This window comes from Balaenoptera acutorostrata, chromosome 3, assembly GCF_949987535.1.
Source record: "Balaenoptera acutorostrata chromosome 3, mBalAcu1.1, whole genome shotgun sequence".
NCBI lineage: Eukaryota > Metazoa > Chordata > Mammalia > Artiodactyla > Balaenopteridae > Balaenoptera > Balaenoptera acutorostrata.
Genome location: NC_080066.1, coordinates 8,592,378 through 8,608,447, shown reverse-complemented (window position 1 = coordinate 8,608,447; position 16,070 = coordinate 8,592,378).

Genomic DNA, 16,070 nt, shown 5'->3' with positions numbered 1-16,070 from the left:
TAGAAGAAATTTAAAACGTCAATTCCATGAGGAAAGCATTATAGTGAAATGTCTTTTTCTTGACCAGGGTGGTGTTTACACATGTGTATACATTCATCAAAGCTCATTTAATTGTACACTTAAAATCTATGCATTTAACTGCACGTAAATTTTATCTCAAAAATAAAAAATCAACTCTGTATTATCATCTGTGCTTAATTTGGCTACAGTCAACTAAATATATGATGCAATACGGGAAAGTTTAAAGGAGCCAGGACTCAGCTATGAAAAAGTGTTGCTGACCTTGACTAGTGCCCGCCGTGTTCTTGAGCTTCATGAATAGGTGGAGAATGGCTCTCAAACGCGTTCCTTTGTATGGCTGGTCTTTCAGGTTGACTAACATGCAGAGGGAAGAATTCTAGTTCCAGGTTTCATTTCTCTAACTGTGGCTCTTTTTGATGCTATGTTGTATCTTTCCTTTAAGAGCTGGTCAGAAGGAAAGTGCCACCACAGGTGTGAGCCCGCATGCGAAAGAGATCTTGGTAGAGAAGCGTTGTTGGGAGCTTGTTCTTGAGGGAGTTGGGAGGACAGGACAGGCAGAGAGGTTTGAGTTTCACAGCATCAGGGGTGGCCGCGAGTGAACGCTAGTGAATGGGTAAGCGGCAGAGCTGACCTGACTCGCGTGAAGGCTTGTGTTCAGGCGCTATGAGGACTAAGTCCTTAAATATAAGAATGAGAAATTTGGGTTTGGTCACACCATCTAGGAAGAGTTGGGAGAAGATACATTTGTCTTTATCTCTCTCCCAAGCTCAGGGGTTCAACGACCTCGATTTGTTTCATGGCTGTGATGGTTATTTTTGTGTGTCAACTTGGTTAGGCTGCGGTACCCAGTTGTTTGGTCAAAAACCGGTTCAGATGTTGCTTTTTCAATATGACCAACATTTAAATCAGTAGACTTTGAGTAATGCGGATTACCCTCCATAATGGGGTTTGAGGGTGGTCATCCAAACAGATGAAGGCCTTAAGAGAAAATGACCGAGGTTCCCCAAAGAGGGAGGAATTCTATCTCCAGGATTTCTTGGGACACAAGACTGCAGCATCACCTGTTCCCTGGGTCCAGCTTGCTGGCCCACCTGCAGATTTTGGAGTTGCCGGCTCCCACAACTGCATGTGCCAATTCCTTAAAATTCCTTAAAATAAATTTCTCTCTCTGTCTCTCCATATATATATATATATATATATGGCCTATTGGTTCTGTTTCTCTGGAGAACCCTGACTAATACAATGGCTAATAGTGCACTACCTGCTCTGAATTTCTCTTGCCTTCTTTCTGCCCTCAACCTAAATCAGCTTTCGGCTAATTCTTAATTTGTGGAGAAATAGATAATTTACACTAGAGTGTTGTTTACGTGAAATTGATAGGGCATTATATATCTTTTTAACCATATAATGTCTTCTAACCAAAAAAAAAAAAAAAAAAAAAAAAGGAGTGCTGAGAGGCTGGTGGGCTGCCGCAGACATGTGCATTTTATTCTACACACATAGATGTGTGTTTTCCTTATTTTGTCTTTGGTGGAGGATCTTTCTGGATGTCAGTCTCTGCCACCTACAGATAGTGGGTGCCCACATCCACAGGCTAAGTCTTCACAGTCTCTGAGTCATAGATTTTCTCTGTCTACGGGTAATAGATTAAGAACCGGGGTCCACTAGTTCCAGGTGTAGTCTGCCGCTGTCAACCACACATCTAATGTAGTGACTCCCTGAAAACCCGATTGCTTACAAGCCTGCCTGCTGCTTGTAGGTACAGCCCTTCCTGTTGCTCCCCACGAAATCCTAGGTTATACTGCCGGGCTTCTGTCCTGTTCCTTGTTTGCACTCTAGTAATTGGTAGCTCTGGAACCATGGCACAAACCTAGACCTACTAGGCTCTGATCCCCTATCTAGCTCCTGCTGGCTTCTGTGCCCAGTGTGTGACACTGCTCCATCCACTCTAAGTCTCATTCAGCCTGGATCAACTTCCCGTGGACTCTGGTTTCTGGTTCATCCTGACCATGTGCATTACCACTGCTCAGTAAGCATTAAGGCTAGGCCCTTCCTTACCGGATGAGCCCACCTGGGTGGATCCAACTTGAACTGGACCCAAGTATTTCTTGCTCCAGAGACACTGTGACATGCATCTTGGGACCCAACACTGTTCCTGGCTTGGTGTATTCTAAATCTGGTCCCACTGGCTCCAGTTTATTTCCTGGGTCCTGCTGATTAGCCTTTGGGGCCCCAATATACTTCCAATTTGGTCTATAAAGGTTATAATAGAATAGTCAAATTAGACCACGTGGTGGAAGGCAGGCAGAGAAGGATATCTCAAGTGAGAAAGTGACATGATGAAAGTGGCATTTTTAGGATGATTAATCTCTTAGTGTTATGCAGGGTAGATCAGAAACTGGGGGCACTGACTAGCACTTGAATTCATTAATGGAGCTGTGTGGTGCTTAAGATCTGGCCTAGAGTGGTAGTAAATATAAGAAGTAATGAATCTAAAATATTTTATGCAAATAAAATGCCATTTGCATAAAGATGTTCACTGCAGAATAATTTATAATAGCAAAAACTTGCAATGACCTAAATATCTCACAGCAGAGGAATGATTTAAATTAATTTTAGTTATAGCCCACTTAATGAAATATTATATAACTAGATAAACTTATGAAGATTATTACTCTAGATAGAAAAGTGCATATGATATAATGTTGTTTTAAAAAGATATGAAATAATATGCACATAATTATTACAAGTCTATAAATATGCATATAAAATATGTATATAAATGGTATCAAATGGTAACAGTGATTGTGTAATAGAGTTGGAATTACATGTGATTTTATTTTCTCTATTTTCCAAATTTCTATAATATAGTTGTATTTGTTTTAAAGATACTGTAATTCTTACTTCCTATTTAGACTCTTTCTTTGATTTAAATGATTCTTTTGATTAATTTATTGCTGTCCCGATGTTTCCTAGGTCCTAGAATGAGCCTTGAGTGAGTATAAACATAGCCATTTTGAGAAAGTCATCATTTAACCATCAGAAGCAGGTTTGACCCTTGATAGAAAGAAATAAAAACAAACAAGCAACAACAGCGAAAACATCTTTTTCTAGGCAGCCCAGCAAAGACTCACTGAAAACCTCCACATTGGATTTAGATGGATTCTAGCATAGCTGGGCTCCAGTGCCCTTCTGGAACACCAGGTGCCCATAATGTGTACTCACTTTGCCTTCCCTTTTGGCTGTGATGGGAACTAATGTTGAAATCAACAAGCCCTGACCGTCATCTGATTGACGTGGCCCTTAGCTGTGTTTTTTTGTCCCCCAGTACTGTCCTCTACCTTGAGGCAGTGCTAACTTAGTTGGTAAGATCATGGACTTTGAAACAAGGCCAACCTGGCTTCAAGTTCTGGGTCCTCTGCTCAGAGCTATGTGACTGGGCAAGTCACTTGATCATGCTGTGTCTCTGTTTGCCCAGGTGGTGATGTTATTCACCTTATGGGATTGGAGGATAGTTGTAACAAGGCCAAGGAAGAGCTACCGGTAGAGCTGTCACTTACTGTCACCAAGTTATGCTGAGGGTAGAGGACCCCCAAGTGGATCCTCTACCCCCCATTTGGGGGAGGTCAGGGCAGGACTGTGCTCAAGGACCCTATGTCTTATGATTTAGTCTGAAACATTGTCTGCATTAATGACTCTCCTGGGACAGTTTGGAACTCACCGTCATCAGCACCCAGATATTCTTATGCAGCTACAGAATTGATTGTGGACAACAATTTTCAGAGGAGGCTTGGAAAGTGGCACTCTCTGTGCACCTTAATGATGGCAAAGATGAACACGATAAGCGAGTAGTCCAGAAACAACAGCTCTCTGAACTCATGTCCCCTGAATACTCCCTTTTGTGGTATTTATGGTTTTACTACCACCTCTTCCTGGTATCATCCAGAACCTCTGTGAGCCCAGCTCCTGGTCAATTCTGTACAGGAGCTCAGGCTGCTCAGAAACACCAGTAGGACTCCCTCAGCATTACAAGGGACATTACAATCCAAGGCCATGGTCAATAAGCACCAGATAGCAAGGGGAATGATTCAGATGGGAGACCTCCTGGCTCTCCTTCCACCACCCTCCCCATCTGTACTTGCCAGGGAGCCTATTACAAAGTTCGGAATTACAAAGTTCATAGCTCTGATTGCCTTCCGTTTTCAGTTCCCCCTATACATGCTATTCCACATATTTTAGCACCTGTCCTCTATTACACACTCTAAAGACTCACCCCAGCAACCTTACATGAGGCGCAGATAAATGATTAGTGAGGCTGACGTAGCCACAACCTTCAAGACCTGTTCCAACTCTGGGCCGGTGGGAGGGGCACAGACTGAAGGATGGCCACGGGCTACTCATACACACCCAAGAGAGCAGCTCCATCCTCCATCAAGAAAACCCAGATGGGCAGCTCTGGGCCTATCCTGCCTGATAGGATGGACCTATTGGAGGAAATTAATCTGACCCTGTGTCCTTAAACTAGCTAGCTACCCCTAGCACACGAGTCCAATCCTCATGAATTCCTGCTCTGATACATTGTGCACAGGCTGGGACGATTAATGTTTATTTCATGATTGCACTCTGCTTCATGAAAATATTTCTGATCCCTTTGGCTCTTGATCCCTTGCCCCTCCTCCTATTTATGGCTTTACACTTGAGCCTCCAATCTCATGCTTGATGCTGTCCTTTCAGCATGGACTTTCAATTTCTCTTCACAACAGTAACTTGCATTTACCCCTAAGATTACCTCTGCTTCCACCTCTCTGGGTCAGCACTTCTGCCTGGTCCAGCCCAGCCCCCATAACTCCTGACATTACCTCCTTATTCCCCCTGTTAATAGGAACCACATATAAGAATAATTTATCTGTCTACCGTCTAAGGACTATAGCTTCATGGCATTTCTCACCTCTTATGCCCACAAGTCCCAATGTGGTAACACTCAGGAGAAAGGTCTATAAGGAGCAGAGTGAGAAAGCATCTAAGTGCTATAAGACTGACAGGGTGCAGCAAAAAGAGGTGTGGAGTGCTGTTCAAAGTCGAAGCTGTAAATAGTCCATTCATTAACTGGCTCACGGACTCTGATCTCTGCACTTTGTTACCTATGTTTCCTCTCTATCTGTCCCTGACTCTAACCTATCTCCTCTTGGCTGGATCCATGAACTTGCTGGCTATTCTTCTTGGCTTACCTCTTCCACTTGGCATTTCAACAACGGCCCATACCCTCACCCACTGCTTGTCCCCAACCTTGCCTATCCAGTACAGATGAATGGATGATCTGGTTTTACCCACTGCTACCCTTTCTTTTGTTTCATGGTCTAGCTCTCATGGAATACCTCGCCAACACTGGCCAGAAGTGATGCTCACGAACACCCCAACTCTGTCCCTCAGGCAACTAATGCTTTTGAATAGGGCTAATACCCCTTGTGGGAAACTTAGAAGAAAGGCGGTTAAGTGATAGGGAGAGGGAATGAGGCAAAGAGTTAGCAGGAAGTGGAAAAGGGTGAAACTGTAAGGGAAGAACCATGGAGGGAGAGGAAGAATTGTAAAGCCATTCTGGTGATTTTGGGGTGGGGGGAAACATTTGGAAGAATGAGTATGAAGGGTGAATGGAATTCTATGAAAACAAAATTAAGTGTGTGGATGTGAAAGCTGAAAATAGGAAAAGAAAATAGGTGTATTAGTCAGAGGGGAGGTGCAAGGTGGGAGTGAAAGCTGGGGAGATGGGATACAGGGCCATTCTACAGTGAAATTATAAGGTGGGCAACTGAAACAATTAGTGAAGTTCTGCCATTAAAGGGCACTGTCATAGTTCTTGTCTTCAAGAAAGGTATATTCTAAAAGATGGCTTAAATATGTACACAAATATCTATACAATAAGGTGGACTATTAACCACAAAAGAAAAATATAAGTAAAGGGTGATGGGGATACAAAAAAAGGGTGATGGGGATGCCATGACAGTCAACAATTGGTGCTGTGCCTTGTGTGCAGGTCGTGCTCAACAAAACCATGTCAGGTGAGAAGTTGGCATCAGAAAGTGTATTGTTGCACGTGTGTGATTTTTAAATTGCATAACTGATACTTAATTCACTACTAGTGATTCTCAACATTGGATCACATTAGAATCACCTGGGAAGCTTTTAGAATGACAAATGTCCAGACTCCGCACTCAGAGATTCTGATGTAATTGGTCTGGGATAAGGCCTGGGCATTAGTATTTTTCAGAAGCTCCCAGATGATTCTACTGAGCAGCCAGGGTTGAGAAACCACTGGTCTAAAAGTATGTTTTTCCTTTTGAAAGGCTAAGGGGCTTAGAATCAAGGGGAGAAATGCAAATTTGGGAAGTAGGAAGTACAAATTATAGATCTAGCACTAGTGCCCATTAATAAATCTTGGATAATTTCCTTTCTTCAATACAATGAAAAATGGTATATAAACTCAGAGTAACATATTAATTTCTGTCTCTTAGCTCTCTTAGGAATTCTGAGAACTAAATTCATGAATTCTTCAGTAGGAAATTACTATATAAATATATTTATTGCTAAAAATATTTATCAATCAAAAGAAAATAATTTTTAATTTAAAAAAAATTGAGGTGTAATTGACATATATTAGTTTTGGAGTAGTATGTTATTTTTGATAACAAAACCTGTTATGATTAGGGTCTACTCATAATAATAAATTTATGTATTTTCACATATAAAATTTCATTTGTTTCTTTTTTTTTAAAGCAGATTTATCACAATTTATTGTAAGTCCAGAAACTTTGTATATATATATATATTTTTTGGCTGCATTGGGTCTTCGTTGCTGTGTGTGGACTTTCTCTAGCTGTGGAGAGCGGGGGCTACCCTTCCTTGCCGTGTACGGGCTTCTCATTGCGGTGGCTTCTCTTGTTGAGGAGCACGGGCTCTAGGCGCGCGGGCTTCAGTAGTTGCAGCACGTGGGTTCAGTAGTTGCGGCACACCAGCTCTAGAGCACAGGCTCAGTAGTTGTGGCACACGGGTTTAGTTGCTCTGCGGCATGTGGGATCTTCCTGGACCAGGGATCAAACCCGTGACCCCTGCATTGGCAGGCGGATTCTTAACCACTGCGCCACCAGGGAAGTCCAAAATTTCATTTGTTTCTCTCAAAACTCTGTGCCAGTGTAGTATTATCTTTATTTTGCAGATGACTGTCTTACAATCACAGGTCCTTAAGTGACAAAGCCACTTTCTATTTCTCTTTTTTTCAGCCTTGTGTGTTTTTCTATATCATTGCTGGCATGCTAACAGCTGGGATATTCTGTGATGAGTCAATAGTATTGGTTTTAATATAAAGAGTAAAAACTGGCTGTATTTTCAACTAATTGCTTAACTGGCAGGATGATGGAACAGAAATAAAATATATTGAGGAGGGTAAGTAAGACTTATGAGGAATTGGCATTTGCTACTGGCTATTTCTAAGCGGATTAAAAAGATGTAAAGAACAGTAACAAAATACAATAAGCTATTCAGCTCCTAGCATCATAACTGCTAAGTATGTTTGTTGAAAGAATGAGTGAATGAATGAATGGATGTATTTTTAAATATTTATGGAAATGACTATGGTGCTACATAAAATTATTGAGTACTTACCATATGGCAGGCACTGTTTTTAGTCCTCACATATGTTTTTTATATGTCTTTTTTCAAAATAATTAATTAATTAATTTATTTTTGGCTGCGTTGGGTCTTTGTTGCTGCGCGTGGGCTTTCTCTAGATGCGGTGAGCGGGGGCTACCCTTCGTTGCGGTGCTCGGGCTTCTCATTGCGGTGGCTTCTCTTGTTGCAGAGCACGGGCTCTAGGCGCACAGGCTTCAGTAGTTGTGGCACGTGGGCTCAGTAGTTGTGGCTTGCAGGCTCTAGAGCGCAGGCTCAGTAGTTGTGGCGCACAGGCTTAGTTGCTCTGCAGCATGTGGGATCTTCCCGGACCAGGGCATGAACCCGTGTCCCCTGCATTGGCAGGCGGATTCTTAACCACTGCACCACCAGGGAAGTCCCTTTATATGTCTTTTTAATCAATGTACTCATTCTACTAGGTTGGTACTATTATTACCCCTCATTTTACGGTTGAAGAAACTGACGTTCAGGAAGATAAGTCATTATAGTGGAGAGGTCCCGTCCTCTAGTCCACTAGTAGCACTGTGGCCCGTTCCTTAGTTACCTAATTTCATAGTGCGGTTGGCCAACCATGCTCTAACTCCAGCAAGCCAGGCCCAGACCCATCTATTTGTCTTCTCTGTGGCGCCATCTACTGGAGATGAAGGCTGCTCTTGTTACCTTTCCCTAGCACTATCTCTTCCAGCAATTTCTCTTAGTGACTTCTTGCTCCAGAGTCTGTTGGCACCACTTGCCAGGGCACCTCCTCAGCTTCAACAAGGGACAGGAATAGGTGGGGACAGGGCTGTTAATTTCAAACATAACAGGGAGACTCTGGCCCAGGACATGGGTTCCAGTCCTCTAGATTCAGACTTTGCTCCCATCTCTGCTGTCTTACCCCGGTAAGCCACAGCAATAGCCTGTGTATCCTCTGTCCAGCCATCCTGCAGTTTATTGACTCCGGGGATCCCGTCAGTTCTAAGGTGCACCATGTATCGCTAAGGAAAAGAAACATAGCCAATTACAATTGCATGATGTCATCAACTGAAGATGCATCTCTGTTTCAGAGAAGTTAAAATGTGAAAAAAAAAAAAAGAGCATCTCAAGATGGATGAAATAGAGCATATAATCGTGTTCTGATAGATTTTTCTAACACTTGGGGGCTGTTCATAGCCAGCTTTCTCATGATCATTGCTACTGCCAACTTGCAATGTTTTGTCCCTCCTTTTGGGTGCTATGAACTGTAGCAGCTGTGGTCACAAATGGTGCCCTCCCCCCGAAACTAGTGGAGTGTGCATATTTTGGGTGTGGTGGTTAGCACGAAGAAGAGAGTGGTAGGGGTGATAAGGAACGGATGCAGTTGGAGGACTATGGAATATATGAGACGATAGGAAGTTTAGGGAGTGTCTGGGAGTGTCTAGAAGTGTCTTTTTTTTTTTGTAACCACTTCATGATATATTGAACCACTTCATAATATAGAAATAGTTCCATTCCCTCCCCCGCAACAAAAGCTCCTTCCTGCCCCTTTGGAGTCAATTGCCAGCCCAACCTCTGCTCCTGGCAATCGCTAATCTGCCTTCGATCACTATAGCTTTAATTTTTAAAGAATTCATAAAAATGGAATCATGCAGTATATGGTATTTTGTGTTTGGAATATTTCACTTAGCACAATGTTTTGAGACTTTTTCATGTTGTTGCATGTCTCAGCTGTTCATTCTTTTTTATTGCAGAATAGTTATTATTCCTTTGAAAAGATTATACCACAATTTGTTTATTCATTTATTAGTTGATATACATTTGGGTTGTTTATCCAAGCCAATGGGGAACCATTCATTCTTTCACCATTCAATATGACATTAGCTGTAGGTTTTCTGTAAATGCTCTTTCCTAGTTTGTTGTCTTGCTGTGGGTGTTGGATTTTGTCAAATGTTTTTTCTCTGTCAGTTAAGGTAGCCATGTGCTTTTTCTTCTTTAGCCTATTAATATGGTAGATTGCATTCATTGATTTTTAGATGTTGAAGGATCCTTGCATTCCACTTTATTATGGTATATAATTCTTTTTATACATTGTTGGATTCAATTTGCTAAATATTTTGCTAAATATTAAGGAATTTTGTGTCTAAGTTCATAAGAGGTATTGGTTAGTAGCTTTGTTTTTCTGTATTGTCTTTGTCTGGTTTTGGTATCAGGGGAACGCTGGCCTCATAAAATAAGTTGGGAAGTATTCCCTCCTTTTCCATTTTCTGGAAGAAATTGTCCAAAAGATGTGTAAATGCTACTTTAAATATTTGGTAATTTCTTCAATGACTCTATCAGGGCCTGGACAGTTCTGTTTCCATCCCACAAATTTTTATACCCTGCATTTTCATTTTCATTCACTTCAAAATACTTTCTAATTTCCCTTGTGATTTATTCTTTGGTCCTATGGGTTATTTTTAAGTGTGTTGTTTAGTTTCCAATATTGGAGGATTTTTCTAGGTATTTTTCTGTTATGGATTTTTAATTTAGTTTATTTGTTTTTGGAGAATATACATTGTATGGTTTTAATTCTTTTAAATTTACTGGGACTTGTTTAATGTCCCAGAATGTGATCTGTCTTAGTGCATGTTCCAAATGCACTTTAAAACAGTGTGTGTGCCTTCTGAAGTTTGGGTGAAGTGTTATATAAATTTTAATTAAGTCAGGTTAGATGATAGTGATCTATCCTTATTGATTTTCTGTCTACTTATTCCATCAATTTACTGATAATGGTGTGTGGAAACCTCTACCTATAATTGTGACTTGTTTTCTTCTCCTTTCAGTTCTAATAGTTTTTGCTTCATATATTTTGACACTGTGTTATTACGTCCATACACATTTAGGACTGTTATGTCTCTTGATACATTGACAACTTTATCATTTTGAAATACGCCTCTTTTTCCCTAGTAATATTCCTTATTCTGAAATTGACTTTCTTTGATATTAATATAGCTGCTCGCAATTTCTTTTTATTAATGGCTGCATGCATATATCATTTCCCATCCTTTGACTTTTAACTTATTTGTGTTTTTTTCAATTTAAAGTAGGATTCTTGTAGACATATGCAGTTTTTTAAAAAATCTAGTCTGATAATCTCTGCTTTTCAATTGTGCTATTTAGGCAATTTACATTTAATGTAATTATTAATTAAATAGTAAATTACCTTTCTTAAAAACATAGTTAATTACTTTTCTTTTAAGAGACTAAAAAGTAGAAAAAATCTTTTATATATTGTATACATGTTTAGCATTTCTACACTCTTCTTTTTCCTTTTGTATCATTTTTCTTCCATCTGAAGAACTTCCTTTAATATTTCTTATAGTGCAGTTTGCTGATTTACACTCCCAATTTTATTTGCATGAAAAAAAAATCTTTAGTTAGCCTTCATTTTTAATATATCAATTTATTGAGTGTAGAATTCTAGATTGACGGTTTTTTCTTTCAGTACTTAAAAAAAGTCTCCTGGCTTGCATCATTTCTAATAGGAAGTCTGTAGTCAATCTTTTCTTTGTTCCTCTTTAAATACGACTTTTCTTCCATTTCTCTCTCCATTATGTTTGTCTTCCTCTACATTTTTGAGCATCTGGGGCATATTTATAATAGCTGGTTTAGAAGCTTTCCTATTTTATCATCTCTGTCATTTCTAGGTTTATTTCTATTGATGGATTTTCCTCTTGGTTTTGGATTATATTTACTGCATGCCTGAAAATCTTGTTTGCATTTCAGGACACTGGATTTTTATATTGTTAGGTGCTGGATTTTGTTGTACTCCTTCAGAAATATTGGCCTTTGACCTGACACACAGTTCAGTTAGTTGGAATCAGACTGACCCTCTTGAGGCTGGCTTTTCTGCTTTATAGGGTGAGTAAGGGCAGCCTGAAGTCTAAGATCATTTAGATCATCACTACGTAGGTGATTCCCTTCTGAAGACTCTATTCTATGCCTTGTGTATGCCTATCCCTATGTGAGTTCTGCCCGGAGTGTGGCCTCTGCTTTATGGTGGTTCTTCAGCAGCCTTGGGAGTTTCATCTAAACATATGCAGATCAGGATTCAGCCAATGATTTGAAGGGCCTCCTCTGCAGATCTCTTGAGATCTCCCCCTCAGTGCTTCTCTTCTCCCTGGGATTCTGCCCTACACATGTAGCTTCCTTAGTCTCCCAGAACTCTTTTCGTCAAGTCAGTGAGACGACTGGGTTCTGCTTGCCTTTGTGCTGTATCCTGGAAACTACCTCCAGGTAGTAGCTCACCTCATTGGTTTCCCTGGTCTTAGAATCACAGCACTGTGCTGCCTGTCGTCCAATGTCTGAAAAATTGTGGTTTCATCTATTTTGCCCACTTTTATAATTGTTTACGGTAGGACAGCAGTTCCTTAGCTGTTAGTCCTTCAGGTTAGAAGTAACAACCCACTACACTTTTTCACCATTTTTGTGGCTATTATTGGAAAGGTATACTTCCATATGATCTTTAAGATAATTTTCTCCTCTTACAAAACCCCACTCCATAAAAAGTATAAGTGAAACACGGAATTTATATATTACTTTTTGGAAAGCTGACATCTGCACTGAAGGTAGAAAAGCAATAGTAAGTACACTGATGCAGTGGCATGAATCAAAGTGGTGACTCTAAACTATACCATTAGACAGATTCTTCCTTTTCATGCACTTACACACACAAAAGCCAGCTTCACTTTAAAAGTTCTTAATAAAGCAGTAAAAATGATTGATTTTATCAACTCTTGCCACATGGGTAGGCATCTTTTTAATATCCTGTGTGATGAAACAGAAAGTACTCATAAAGCAATTCTGCTGCATACTGAAGTCTGATGGTCAGCTTTAGGAAAAGCATGTGTGATGTTTGAACTGCAAGCTGAACTAGCTTCTTTTTTTTTTTTTTGTAGGATACTACTTTTACTTAAAAGAATAACCAATAGACAGAATATGGTTATTCAGACTTGGGTATTGGGAGACATTTCCTTGCAAAAGAACAAAGTGAGCCTGCCACTTAAAGGAAACAACTGACAATATTTGTTGCTAGTGATAAAATATGAGATTTCAGTAAAAACTAGCATTTTACAATTAGCAAATTGTATCTGACACCATGAGCTTAATATCTCCCCTATAATTAAAAAGCTTTTAAAATTTTTTTTATTAAAGTGTAGTGATTTACAATGTTGTGTTAATTTTTTTTTTTTTTTTTTTTTAAAGGATTTTCTTATTTATTTATTTATTTATTTTTGGCTGTGTTGGGTCTTCGGTTCGTGCGAGGGCTTTCTCCAGTTGCGGCAAGCGGGGGCCACTCTTCATCGCGGTGCGGGGACCGCTCTTCATCGCGGTGCGCGGGCCTTTCTCTATCGCGGCCCCTCCCGTCGCGGGGCACAGGCTCCAGACGCGCAGGCTCAGCAATTGTGGCTCACGGGCCCAGCTGCTCCGTGGCATGTGGGATCTTCCCAGACCAGGGCTCGAACCCGTGTCCCCTGCATTAGCAGGCAGATTCTCAACCACTGCGCCACCAGGGAAGCCCCTGTTGTGTTAATTTTTGCTGTACAGCAAAGTGACTCAGTTATACATATATGTATTCTTTTTCATATTCTTTTCCATATGGTTTGTCACAGGGTATTGAATAGTGTTCCCTGTGCTATACAGTAGGACCTTGTTGTTTATCCATCCTATATATAATAGTTTGCATCTACTAATCCCAAACTCCCAATCCTTCCCTCCCCCATCCGTTGGCAATCACAAGTCTGTTTTCTATGTCTGTGAGTCTGTTTCTGTTTCATGGATACGTTCATCTGTGTCGTATTTTAGATTCCACATATAAGTGATATCATATTGTATTTGTCTTTCTTTTACTGACTTACCTCACTTAGTATGATAATCTCTAGATTATCTATGTCCATCCATGGTGCTGCAAATGGCATTATTTCATTCTTTTTAATGGCTGAGTAGTATTCCATTGTGTGTGTGTGTGTATATCAATATCAATATATATATATATATATATATATATATATATATATATATATATATATATATATATATATATCAATCTATGTCTATGTCTATGTCTATGTCTATATCTATACCACATCGTCTTTATCCATTCATCTGTCGATGGAAATTTAGGTTTTTTCTATGTCTTGGCTATTGTGAATAGTGCCGCTATGAACGCTGGGGTGCATGTATCTTTTTGAATTATAGTTTTTTCTGTATATATGCCCAGGAGTGGGATTGCTGGATCATATGGCAACTCTATTTTTAGTTTTTTGAGGAACCTCCATTCTGTTCCATAGTGGCTACAACAATTTACATTCCCACCAATAATAAAAGGCTTTTCTAAGGGGATGGAAGGGGTGATATTAATAAATGTGATTTTAAAAATATTATGTAATATAGTATGTCAATGTTTGGAAGACCTTCATAAATCAGTGAACTAATATTTTCCAAATGACCAATGCATGATGTTATAAAATCATGCACAAGTAAAAGATACATTTAAAGTTCAAGATACACCTGAAACTAACACAACATTGTAAATCAACTATACGCCAATAAAAATTTTTTTTAAATAATAAATAAAGTTCAAGATAGACTGATGGATTTTAATGTAACAGAGTAGGAAAAGTCTATCGATATGATTTCAGATTCCATACTGCAACTAACTTTTACAAAACTACCAGTTGTCGTGTTTGGGTGTAGTATCAAAGAAGAAAGCCCACAATTATCTGATTAAGATATTCCTCTTTTCCAGCTACATAGCTGTGTGAAGCTAGATTTTTTTCACATACTTTAAACTTTTTTTTTTTTTTTTTGGCCGTGCCGTGAGGCTTGTGGGATCTTAGTTCCCCGACTAGGGATCGAACCCATGCCCCCTGCAGTAGAAGTGCGGAATCCTAACCACTGGACCGCCAGGGAATTCCCTTTTTCACATACTTTAAACAAAATAACATATTACAGCAGATTGAATGGAGAAGCAGATGTGAGAAGCTGGATTTCTTTTATTTAGGCTAGACATTAAATAGATTTGCAATAATGTAAATGAATACCACTCTTCTCCCTAAATTTTTTGAAAACGTCATGTTTCCACAAAAATGTTATTTCTATTAAGTTGTAATGTGTTTGCTATTGTTATTTTAAAATGAATTAATAATTTAAGATATTTTGTTTTAATTTTTAGTATGATAAATATTGATGGTTATAATTCACATAAACAAAGCCTTTCTGAAATCTCAAGAATTTTTATGAATAGAAAGAGGTTCTGAGCCCAGAAAGTTTAGGTTATCTGTTCTTTAAAGATTACATGGATCTCAGCAGTGAAAACATCTGAATCTGGTGCCTTTTAAAATGGGAGATCTACAATCACCTTTTCTTTCTTGCTGCTGTTATTGCTTATTTCAGTTTTCTACCTTTTGTTGAACAATTTTGGTAGCTTAAATTTCTGTTAGGAAATCATTCATATGTTTTGGGTTTTCAAATTTATTTCCATTGAGTTGCAGGTTGGATTTCTCATATTTCCTTAAATGCTTGTTGTATCCTTGGTTATTTTTCCATTCTTATTCCTAACCTTGATTTTTTTTCTCCTGACTCACTCTTTTAATTAATTAATTATTTAAAAAATTTAAATCAATTTATTATTTATTTAAAAACATTGAAGTATACTTGGTTTACAATACTATGTTAGTTTCAGGCATACAATGTAGTGATTCAATATTTTTATAGATTATACTCCATTTAAAGTTACTGTAAAATATCGGCTATATTCCCTATGCTGTACAATATATCCTTGTAACTTTTTTACTTTATACCTTTCAGTTTGTACCTCTTACTCCCCTTCCCCGTCTTGCCCCTCCCCTTTCCCTCTCTCCACTGGTTTGTTCTCTGTGTCTGTGAGTCTGTTCCTGCTTTGTTATATTCATTTGTTTGTTTTATTTTTCAGATTCCACATATAAGTGAAAACATACAGTGTTTGTCTTTCTCTGTCTTATTTCATTAAGCACAATACCCTTTACGTCCATCCATGTTGTTGCAAATGGCACTGGACTCACTCTTTATTTCATTCATTTTACATACCCCACTAATAAAACAGTATGAAAGCTTTGGGACAAAGAGGATAGAAGGGATGACCAGAGTAGACAAGAAGTGTCAAGGAAGAAGGAAAGGGGACTGATGTGGTATATGGTCTGTCCCTCTCATCTGATCACTGGGAAAGTCCAAGAGAAAAAGATGTCAGTGGGGATTGTCCACTGGTCTCTCAACCAGGGTCACTGCTGTTTACAAACCTACCAGGATCCAAGCTCTGCTTCTCAAATTTGAGCATCCTTAAATTCAGTTTCGCTAGTGTCACCAGCTCTGGAGTAACTGGCTAACGTTATTGA